General features: G+C 46.6%; 1 protein-coding gene across 1 annotated transcript in view; it reads left to right on the top strand.

Moving 5' to 3' along the window:
• The window catches only part of LOC137652281 (rifampicin phosphotransferase-like), a 455,498-nt gene that overhangs the window by 344,376 nt on the left and 99,032 nt on the right, over positions 1-12,090 (top strand). The gene's annotated exons all lie outside the window — the stretch shown is intronic.

Below are 12,090 nucleotides of genomic sequence, written 5' to 3'. Positions count from 1 at the left end.
CTCGAGGCCTCCGGTTCACCCCGCCCGGCGGGAGGAAGCGCGCTTCCGAGAAGACAGCCCGACCGAACCAGCCCAGCTGGGTCGGGCGTCGAGCAGGAAGGACCGGTTTCCGGGGTCGGGTCTTCCCACCGGGACCGTGTCCTCCGCTTCCAGAGCCTTGGGCCAGTCGAAAGGCCTCCCGGAGTCGGTGGCACCCGCCCTACGGCGAGACCCAACCGTGTACGGTGCGCCCTACGGTTGCGGGACGTCCTCCCTGGGACCTAGTAGAGAGCGGCCAGTTTACCACCCAAGCACTGCTCCCCTCCGCCAAGCCGAGGCCTCGGTCGACGGAGGCGAGGCTTCCCCGTCGGAGGACTCCGCCTACAGAAGAGTGGTAGGCCTCGTCAGAAGGATCCATGGAATTCCGGAACCCTCGGCGCCGAAGGTGAATGCCTGGAGGTCGAGCCTCTTGAGATATACGCACCGGGACGTCCTTCCGAAGTCCTCTCTGGCCCTGCCTCTCGCCCCAGACCTAGTACTGGGACAGGAGTACATCGACAACTTGGTGGCCAGCAGTGCGGAGGCCCCCAAGTCCCAGAGTGCCTCCAAACTCCTCCAGGGTCTTAAACTACAGGGCAAAGTTTATATCCCGGAAGGGCGGCGCCCAGGCCCCTGTAGAGTGGACCTAGCCGTGGATATCCTAGGACAAGGCGGCTCGGACGAAAGGGCCTGTTCAGCCCCTGTGTCCTTTTTGGCCTCTGAAGCCGGCATGATGGAGGAGATGTCGAGAGACATGGTTAACGTCTCCTCATGGCTGGACTGGTGGGCCTCCACGTTGGTTAATGAACAGGCCTCCACAGACCCCGACGACCCGGAACAACAAGGTCTCCTGTCAGACCTTCTCACCTCCGGGGGGAAAGCCGTCAAATTTATGGCGTATCAGGCACTCTCCTTGACGGCCAACTGGGTCCTTCGAAAGCGGGACACAGTGCTTTCCAAAGTGTCAAGAAAAATCCCGGACAGAGAGGCGCGAGTGATTCGCACCCTACCCCTAGGAGGCGAGTCCCTGTTTCCGTTGAAGGAATTAGAAGTGCTGATGGAGAAGGTGTCCAAGAGGAGAGAAACCAACGTCCCCAAGCAAACATCCTCCAGGAGGCCTCCTTATAGGAGGTCAGTCTCGGATAGTGCCGTGACCCCTCAGGCTATCCCCAGCTCTTCGAGGAGGGACGCCCCCGCCTCCTCCTGGACATCAACTCCACAGCCCTCCCGCAGGGGAGCTACAGCTTCTGCCAGCTCCTTCAGGTCGGGTTACTCCGCCTCGAAAAGGGGCAGATCAGGCCGCCCCTCTAGGAGAAGGTAGAGGGAGAGGCCCCCCTACTCCCGCCCAAGCCTCGGGTTGGGGGATGCCTCAGACCCTATTGGCAAGCATGGAAAACGCATGGGGCGGATGCTTGGACGGTGTCCGTCCTGAAAGAAGGCTACAGGATCCCCTTCATAGCGGATTCACCCCCTCTTATTCCAGCCACCCAAACAGAATGGTTAGCTCCCAGGGACCCGTTAAAAAGGGCTACCTTGCAAAAAGAAGTTTCCTCCATGTTGGAGAAGGGAGCCATGGAAGAAGTCCTTCTCCCAGGGCCAGGCTTCTACAGCCGCCTGTTCCTGGTGGAGAAAGCAACGGGGGGGTGGAGACCGGTGATAGACCTGTCGGCCCTCAACAAGTCGGTCGACCTCAAGGATGCGTACTTCCAAATTCCGGTCCACCCGTCGAGTCGGAAATTCCTCCGGGTGAAATGGGGCTCCCAGATCCTGCAGTTCCGGACCCTCTGCTTCGGACTGTCGACGGCCCCTCAAGTGTTCACGAGGGTCTTCGCGACAGTCTCAGTATGGGCTCACGAACGAGGTATCCGCCTCATCAGGTACCTGGACGACTGGTTGCTCCTTTCCAGTTCAAAGGCCCTCTTGGAAGAGCAAGGAAAGGACCTCCTCCGTTTCTGCAGGAGTCTGGGAATCATTATCAACCTGGAGAAATCGAACCTAACTCCATCCAACAAAATGGGGTACTTGGGGATGACGTTGGACACCGTGCAGGGGAAGGCCTTCCCCTCGGAAGACAGGATACAGAACCTCGTCAAGATCATTCAGCCGTTCCTGTCGGGGCTTCCCAGGAAAGCGAAAGACTGGCAGAGGCTGATAGGCCATCTGGTCTCATTGGAGAAGCTAGTCCCCCAAGGGAAGATACGGCTCAGACCCGTACAATGGAACCTCAAGGCGCTATGGTCCCAGACAGGCTCTCAGAAAACATCGATCCCAGTCCTTCCGGACACGAAAGCAGCCTTAAATTGGTGGCGATGCCAGTCGAACTCCCTCAAGGGGATGCCCCTCGGGTCCTGTCCCCCCGAGTTTCTCCTGTTCACGGACGCCTCCAGCCTAGGGTGGGGAGCCCACCTGCGGGAGGAAACAGCAAGCGGGACCTGGTCGGAGACCGAAAAGCAACTCCACATCAACGTCCTGGAGCTAAAAGCAGTACAAAAGGCATTTCTGCACTTTGCAAGTCGGTTGAAGGGAAAACACCGTGGCCCTAATGTGCGACAACGCCACGGTGGTAGCCTACATCAAGAAACAAGGGGGCATGAAGTCGAAGGAACTGTGCGACCTCACCGTAAACATCCTGCACTGGGCGGACGAGCACCAGGTAACACTGCTAGCAAGGTTCATCCCCGGGAAAAGGAACGTGCTAGCCGACGGCCTCAGCAGGATAGGTCAGATAGTAGGGACGGAATGGTCCCTACAACCAGAAGTGGCCAGACTCATCCTTCAATGCTGGGGCTCCCCGGTGATAGACCTCTTCGCAACAAAGCTCAACGCCAAGTTACCGGTTCATTGCTCCCCGGTACCAGACGAAGGAGCAGCCCTAGAAGACGCCTTCCAGCACAGGTGGGACAACCTGGACGTTTATGCCTTTCCCCCCTTCACGCTGCTAAGGCAAGTGCTCAACAGAGTAAGAACCTCCCAAAACCTAAAGATGACTTTGGTAGCGCCCTGGTGGCCGGAGAGAGAGTGGTTCGCGGATCTGAAGGACCTGGCAAGCCATCCGCCATGGCCTCTGCCCCCCAGGTCAGATCTACTGAGTCAACCGCACTTCCTCAAGTTCCACGACAACCCTCTCTCTCTTCGCCTTCACGCCTGGAGACTATCGAGCGACTCCTGAAGAAGGAGGGGTACTCCTCCTCCACAGCTAAGAGGATGTCCCTATACCTAAGAAAATCCTCTACCGTAGTCTACCAGGCGAAGTGGGCCGCCTTTACGAAATGGTGCGCGACAAAACAAATAAGACCTCTTAAAGCCTCGGTCCCTGACATAGCTGATTTTCTCGTGTACCTTAGGGATAAAATAGGAATGTCAATCCCGGCTATTAAAGGAGTACGAGCAGCCTTAGGCCAAGTCTTTCTCCTGAAAGGCATCGACCTGGGGACCTCAAGACACATAGGGATGCTGATTAGAAGTTTCGAACAATCCTGTCCCCCCCAAGCCAGGAGAGTGCCCAGATGGGACCTGGCCAAGGTCCTGAAAATGTTGTGTCGTCCGCCCTTTGAACCACTCAGAGATATCGGGGACAAAGATCTCACCCTCAAGACAGTCTTCTTGCTAGCCTTGGCTTCGGCTAAGAGAGTAGGTGAGATCCACGGTCTCTCCTACGACGTGGCACACTCCAAAGGGTGGAAGGAGGTATCTTTCAAGTTCGTACCCTCCTTTGTAGCAAAGACTCAGAACCCAGCAGTCTGGGACCCGAGGTTTGAAGGTTTCTCAATTCCGGCCATCCCCAAGACAGGCAATACGGAAGACCTGAAGTTATGCCCAGTCAGGACGATCAGGAAATACCTGGAAAGGACGGCCCATCTCCGTCCAGGTGCCAAGAACCTCTTCGTCTCTTCAGGCGTTAATAAGAAGCAAGTGTCCAAGAACACTATTTCCTTCTGGCTGAGACAAGTCATCACTAGGTCTTATGAAGAAGACAAGGTGGCAGTACCAGGCACTCCCCGTCCCCATGACATCAGAGGCCTGAGCACTTCCTTTGCCTTTGAGAGAAATATGGCAGTGGGGCAGATCCTGCAGGCCGGCACTTGGTCACACCAGTCGACCTTCACGGCCCACTACCTCAAAGACTACTCAAGAAAGTCTTTGGATGGATTCTCCATTGGGACAGTCATCGCCGCCCTCCAAGCTGTGTAGTGGCTGGCTGGAAGACGTCCCCAACAGTGAATAGACTCGTCCCTACTTCTTCAGGAGAAGACTCAGTAGAGAAGATGTCAAGAGGTAAGCCTTAAATTATAAGCGTAAGGTTTCCGCTGCTACCCCCCTATCCGCTCTCTGTACCCCCGCATTACGTAGCCCTCCAGGCACCATGTGCCTAACCAAGTGGCAGAATGGCTCTCCCGCCTCCTAAAGTATAAGTCTCCTAAGGAAGTAATTCGAGGTAAGTATTCGTGTTGGAACAAATCAAAAATTTTAAGTAATTTTTATTTTTCCTAACATACTTACCGAGAATTACTTCCGGGTAATGGCCCTCCCTTCCGTCCCCGAGTGCCATTCTTCCATTGCCGGGTCGGGCTAAACGGAGAACTTAATGAGATCCTGACCCGGGAAAAGCAGTGACCTGCCCTAATCCGGGCCCGCAGGACTTATCCTGGCGGCGGGGGGTAGAAACTATCGGGAGCGAGATAGGGGGGGTAGCGCGGGAAATCTTGGTCGAGATTGAGAGAGGTCAAGGACCCTCCTAAGGAAGTAATTCTCGGTAAGTATGTTAGGAAAAATAAAAATTACTTAAAATTTTATATATATATATATATATATATATATATATATATATATATATATATATATATATATATATATATATATATTATAGAGCCAGGCACTTATTTTTATTACATAAGGGAGAATTTTATTATTATTATTATTATTATTATTATTATTATTATTAAAAAGTAAGGTAATGCAAACTATAAACTTAATATAAATGCATTGAGGTCTTTCCTATCACGCTGAGTGACCTTGCCAAACGTATGACTACTCTCCCATCCTGTCCCTCGGGCAGGGGAGGAGGGAGTAGTCATACCTTGGTAACAGTTGGTACCCCCGGCGTAGACACTAAGTAAACAACAGTCTCCCACAAATTGCCCAAACTGCCGTGTTGTAGTTAGGAAAGGGAGAGGGGGTGGGAAGCGTTAAATGTGAGCACGCGTGTATATCTATCTAATTATCCTACTTAGGCTGGCCTTTGATGGGTCGTGTACACTAGTCGAGAATAAATGACTAGTGTCCTAAATATGTTGGGCGATGTGGTAATATCCCTGACTGGTAATCGCCAGATTGGGGTTCGAGTCCCACTCAAACTTGTTAGTTTCTTTGGTCGCTGCAACTTCACCATCCCTGTGAGCTAAGGATGGGATGTTTGGGGGAGCCTGTAGGTCTATCTGTTGAGTCATCAGCAGCCATTGTCTCCTTGGTCATAGCTTGGATGGAGAGGGGGCTTGGACACTGATCATATATATATATATATATATATATATATATATATATATATATGATCAGTGTAATAGGGATAATAGGGAGGCAGATATAATTGCTGTTCCAGGTGTTGAGGTGCCAGTGATGGGAGATGAGAATGAGAGAGAGATTACAATAGAGGAAGTGAGGAGAGCACTAGATGAAACGAGAGTAGGAAAAGCATCTGGTATGGATGGTGTGAAAGCTGAGATGTTGAAGGAAGGGGGTGTGACTGTACTTGAATGGTTGGTGAGATTGTTTAATATGTGTTTTGTGTTGTCAATGGTACCAGTAGATTGGGTTTGTGCGTGTATTGTACCACTATATAAGGGTAAGGGAGATGTGCATGAGTGTTGTAATTCAAGAGGTATTAGTTTGTTGAGTGTAGTTGGAAAAGTGTATGGTAGAATAATGATTAATAGGATTAAGGATAAAACAGAGAATGCAATCTTGGAAGTACAGGGTGGTTTTAGAAGAGGTAGGGGTTGTATGAATCAGATTTTTACAGTTAGGCAGATATGCGAGAAATATTTAGCAAAAGGCAAGGAGGTGTATGTTGCGTTTATGGATCTGGAGAAAGCATATGATAGAGTTGATAGGGAAGCAATGTGGAATGTGATGAGGTTATATGGAGTTGGTGGAAGGTTGTTGCAAGCAGTGAAAAGTTTCTACAAAGGTAGTAAAGCATGTGTTAGAATAGGAAATGAAAGTAAGCGATTGGTTTCCGGTGAGAGTGGGGCTGAGACAGGATGTGTGATGTCGCCGTGGTTGTTTAACTTGTATGTTGATGGAGTGGTGAGAGAGGTGAATGCTCGAGTGCTTGGACGAGGATTAAAACTGGTAGACGAAGATGATCATGAATGGGAGGTAAATCAGTTGTTGTTTTCGGATGATACTGTACTGGTAGCAGACACAGAAGAGAAGCTTGACCGACTAGTGACAGAATTTGGAAGGGTGTGTGAGGGAAGGAAGTTGAGAGTTAATGTGGGTAAGAGTAAGGTTATGGGATGTACGAGAAGGGAAGGTGATGCAAGGTTGAATGTCATGTTGAATGGAGAGTTACTTGAGGAGGTGGATCAGTTTAAGTACTTGGGGTCTGTTGTTGCATCTAATGGTGGAGTGGAAGCAGATGTACGTCAGAGAGTGAATGAAGGATGCAAAGTGTTGGGGGCAGTTAAGGGAGTAGTAAGAAATAGAGGGTTGGGCATGAATTTAAAGAGAGTTCTATATGAGAAAGTGATTGTACCAACTGTGATGTATGGATCGGAGTTGTGGGGAATGAAAGTTATGGAGAGACAGAAATTGAATGTGTTTGAGATGAAGTGTCTAAGGAGTATGGCTGGTGTATCTCGAGTAGATAGGGTTAGGAACGAAGTGGTGAGGGTGAGAACGGGTGTAAGAAATGAGTTAGCGGCTAGAGTGGATATGAATGTGTTGAGGTGGTTTGGCCATGTTGAGAGAATGGAAAATGGCTGTCTGCTAAAGAAGGTGATGAATGCAAGAGTTGATGGGAGAAGTACAAGAGGAAGGCCAAGTTTTGGGTGGATGGATGGTGTAAAGAAAGCTCTGGGTGATAGGAGGATAGATGTGAGAGAGGCAAGAGAGCGTGCTAGAAATAGGAATGAATGGCGAGCGATTGTGACGCAGTTCCAGTAGGCCCTGGTGCTTCCTCCGGTGCCTTAGATGACCGCGGAGGTAGCAGCAGTAGGGGATTCAGCATTATGAAGCTTCATCTGTGGTGGAATTGTGGGAGGTTGGGCTGTGGCACCCTAGCAGTACCAGCTGAACTCGGCTGAGTCCCTGTTTAGGCTGGAGGAACGTAGAGAGTAGTCCCCTTTTGTTTTGTTTCTTTGTTGATGTCGGCTACCCCCCAAAATTGGGGGAAGTGCCTTGGTATATGGATGGATGGATATATATATATATATATATATATATATATATATATATATATATATATATATATATATATATATATATATATATATATATATATATATATATATATATATATAATGGTCAGTCTCTAGGGTATTGCCTTGCTCGATAGGGCAGTGTCACTCTCCCTTGCCCCCTGCCATTCATGAGCGGCCTTTAAAGCTTTAAACTATTACATTTTTTTCCTGAAGCTTGACGTTTATCACTATCATTATTATTATTATTATTTTTATTATTATTATTATTAGCCAAGCTACAATTCCCTAGTTGGAAAAGCAAGATGCTATAAGCCCAAGGGCTTCAACAGCGAAAAATAGCCTCTCATTAAGGGAAAGATTACTAAACTTTGCCAAAACTTCACATGGGTCTTTTATATCCTATTTATAGGCTATGCCATTTTCTTAATATATTTGGTAATTATTCTATAAAAAATTCTATCATTATTAATCTTCAACCATGACATAATATACCACCTGTTGGCTTAAAAATATTTAAAGTATTTCCATATTTGTTGTATTTATATAACACTTATCATTAAACTTCTACCTTAACGTGGTCAAAGGGTTTGCGTATCGCCATGGTCAGCAAAGTTTTACTAATGCCACCCATACTATGTTAGTTTGCTGTGAGCTATCAGACTAAAGTCTCCCACCATCACTAATCTGCAGTGGAAGAGTGGTAATGAAAATTAGCTAAACCCCTAACATGAATATAGACATAACGGAGGCCTTTGTCCTGCAGTGGACTAGAAACTGTTATCTGTAAACTACGAGGTAATTCATGTCTTCTTTTATTTTGAAATATTTTCGCTCATTTTTTTCTTAAAGCTGCTATTTGTGAGTCCCACTTAACAATTTTGTCTATGATGGTGTAAGCATATTCACATGCAAATGTCTTGTTTCTTGGGTGTGTGTCATAGTTACTCACTGTCTCATGTTGTGCTTCTGTACCACTCTATAAAGTATAATTATTTTATTTACATGGACTTAGGCAGGTGGTTTTATTCAGAGCCTCGAAATACTAAAGTTTCTATTGAACGATCTAGCTCCCTTGCATGTACACAGCAGACACAACCAAATTTTGTCTCAGCTTTGTCCCACCCTAACGCTGAAATATTTCAGAAACTCCACACAGCACTCTTTCTGTAGAGCATCAGATAAGACCCAATCTTTTGCAGATCATCCTCTGAAGTTGAATAAGAATGCGTCTGTACACAACATAGGCACAACTGAATTTGTCTCGGCTTTGTCCCACCCCAACGCTGAAATATTTCAGAAACTTCACAGCACTCTTTCCATAGAGCGTCAGATAGGACCTAACTTGCTGATCATCCTCTGAAGCTGAATAAGAATGCTTTTTTGTGCTATAAATTATATGGTTGATGGTTGCCAGATTTGCTTCAGCTGTTTACGGGTTCGTTCTCTATCACCACCGGTCTTGCTTCATGAAATTGATCATGAACTTTTAACGTAAAGATATAAATGTATTGTCCATCTTTGCTCTATTATTACTCAATTTCTTTCTGACAAAACCTATACATTTCATTTATGGATTATGTAGAAAATTTATTCAGCCTTCCATGGCAATCTTTATTTTTCCCTAGTGTTATTCATTGCTTTTTTGGGCTCAGGCCATGTCGTCCTGATCGAAGGTTCCTATAAGTAGCTTCCTAGGGTGTATTTGACTACAGTGATATTCCCAGAGAATTCTAACTCCTGGCACGAATATCCTTAAAATTTCTCTTAAGGATATCACATAATATCGGGATGTATATCTTGATACGAAACATAGCAATCTTCACCCCGAATGGCGTTTTTGCTTCGAGGGGGAAAGTGGCAAAAATAGAAGGGGAGCCGTTATCAAGGTACCCTTCCTCCGTTACTACCTTGAGTATCTAGATGGCGCCATTGTCGCCGCCATGTTTTATTCCTATTCGTGTAGCGCTATAGCTCGGTGATTTTTCCCTGTTGCTCTCGTATTTACGCTCATTTATCTGGATTAATCATGCAATCTCCAGCCTCTTCTTCGAGATCACCCCAAATCAACCAAGTGATGTTGGCCATCTTCCGCTTGGCGGAGAAGAAGAGATAGCACTTATCAGCAGTTCACCTTCAAGGGTTCCGCAATGTGACGGCGGACGCTCTATCCAGGCTCTCGCCGATAGAGTCAGAATGGTCCCTAGACGCAGGATCATTCTCCTTCATCTTACGTCAAGTCCCAGGACTGCAGATCGACCTCTTCGCGACGAGCGACAACAAGAAACTACCTCGTTATGTGGCCCCATACGAGGACCCGCTAGCGGAGGTGGTGGATGCCATGTCCCTCGATTGGAACAGATGGACCTGCATTTACCTGTTCCCTCCAACCAACCTACTGTTGAAGGTCCTCAACAAGCCGAGATCCTTCCAGGGAACGGCAGCTCTAGTGGCTTCCAAGTGGCTGAAGAGCAATTGGTTCCCTCTAGTATTGGAACTAAAGCTGAGGCTGGTCCCCCTGCCGGACCCGGTACTGACTAAACAAGCACAGAAGTCGACTGTCTTCGCTTCATCGCAGAAAACCCAAATCCTTCATCTCATGATTTTCTCTCTTTAGCAGTTAAGAAAAGGTTTGGGATTTTGAGAGACAATATAGACTTCTTAGAAGAATATGTCTAAATCTACCAGAAGACAATATGAGTCGTTTTGGAAGAAGTGGGTTGCTTTCGTCAAGGCAAGAAGACCAAAAGAGATCAACAGATTTCTGTTTATCCTTCTTTATTCACCTTCATGGAAAAGGCTTAGCAGCCAACACGATAACAACGTGTAAGTCAGCCTTGACTAGACCTCTGCTTTACGCCTTTCAAGTAGACTTATCCAATGAAATCTTTAACAAGATTCCTAAGACTTGTGCTAAACTTAGGCCTGCAGCACCTCTGAAGCTCATTTCATGGTCCTTGGATAAGGTCCTACACTTTGCCTCAACAGTGAACAATGAGGATTGCTCTCTGAAAGACTTAACCCAGAAAGTTATATTCTTGTTTGCTCATGCCTCGGGGGCCAGATTTAGTGAAATAGTGGCCCACTCTAGATATGAGGGCCATATTCAGTTCACAGAAGTGGGAGAACTGAATCTCTTTCCTGACGCAACGTTTCTCGCCAAGAACGAGCTACCTACCAAAAAGTGGGGTCCCTGGAGAATCTGCCCTCTGAAGGAAGATGTCTCGCTGTGTCCAGTGGAATGTCTAAAGGTCTATGTTCGTAGAACTTCAGACTTCAGGGGAGGACAGCTCTTTAAAGGAGAAACCTCGCGGTCAAACTTATCCCTAAAACGACTAAGGGCGAAGATCACCTATTTCATTCGCAGAGCGGATCCTGACAGTACACCCGCAGGTCATGATCCCAGAAAAATTGCTTCGTCATTGAACTTTTTCCAATACATGGACTTTGAGCGTCTTCACTCGTATACTGGATGGAAGTCATCCAGAGCTTTTCTTAAACACTACGCGAAGCAAATGCAAGAGTTGAAACGGTATGTGCTGGCGCAGGTAGCGTGCTAAAACCTGTCGCTTAGCGCTGCGAGGAACAGTGAATTGATTGGGACTGTTGAGAATCGGGTGAAAGTGTTGACACTTAGTGTGCAACATGAAAAGATATGTGTCACCAAGGTGGTACTATGGACTGTTCCAGTTATTAAAGGTGAAGAAACATAGAGATAACACTTGTGCCATATGTTTTTAAACAAAAAGTGTGAAGAGACAGTCATTCACAGAAATGCATATTAGAAAATTATTAAATTTTCAATTTGTGGCATTAATTATGTTCCCTTTCAGGTGAAAAATAATCATTTCTGGACTTGTCTGTTTTAGATATGTTTCTTTTGCATTCATTAGCACTATATTAACGCTATGTTATGTATATTGAATTGCTATTTATTCATTACCAATAAATATTTGATTGGTATTTGCGTCTTATTTCGCCCCAAATTTGAATTAATAAAGATATGCTAGAGTATTATTTAACCCTTAATAATCTGCATATGGACATGTGAACAAAATGAATAACTTTGTTCTAACATGAGTACAACTTTTCTCTGCCTACGTGTACTTTGTTCCTACACAGATACAAACTTGTCTGATTTTGCATACAGCAAATCCTGTATGCTCTGGATGCTATGTTGGCTCATATAAACTTTTGTTTGTGTTAGAGTACAAACTTTGACTGGCTTGGTATACAATGAGACACGTATGCTCTTGTTGCTACGTTTCTTCATATGGTATATGCAAACCTCGAGACTTTTCCTAAGTCTAGTATGACTCTTTCCTGCAGGGGGCAGGAAGCACTAACATAGTCCATGATTAGAAGTAATAACGTATAATGGTAACGCCATATATCTCTATGGTCTAAATGAATTGCCCTGAGGTTAAGGCACATTTGGAAAATCCACAGATACAGTACTTTCTAAATAATGCTCTGGTAACCTTCCATCAGGACGACATGGCCTGAGCCCAAAAAACGGATTTTGAGCGAAGCGAAAAATCTATTTTTGGCTGAGATAGCCTTGTCGTCTTGATGGACCCGCCCTCCTTGTTATAGAAAAGGCCTTGGCAGGATCCCTCCTGAAACTACTATATCTGTAGCACCTTGCTCAACA

The sequence above is a fragment of the Palaemon carinicauda genome, chromosome 13 (assembly GCF_036898095.1).
Source record: "Palaemon carinicauda isolate YSFRI2023 chromosome 13, ASM3689809v2, whole genome shotgun sequence".
In the NCBI taxonomy this organism is placed as follows: domain Eukaryota; kingdom Metazoa; phylum Arthropoda; class Malacostraca; order Decapoda; family Palaemonidae; genus Palaemon; species Palaemon carinicauda.
The sequence above is the reverse complement of the archived record's forward strand: the minus strand, read 5'-3'. Positions and strand labels throughout refer to the sequence as shown.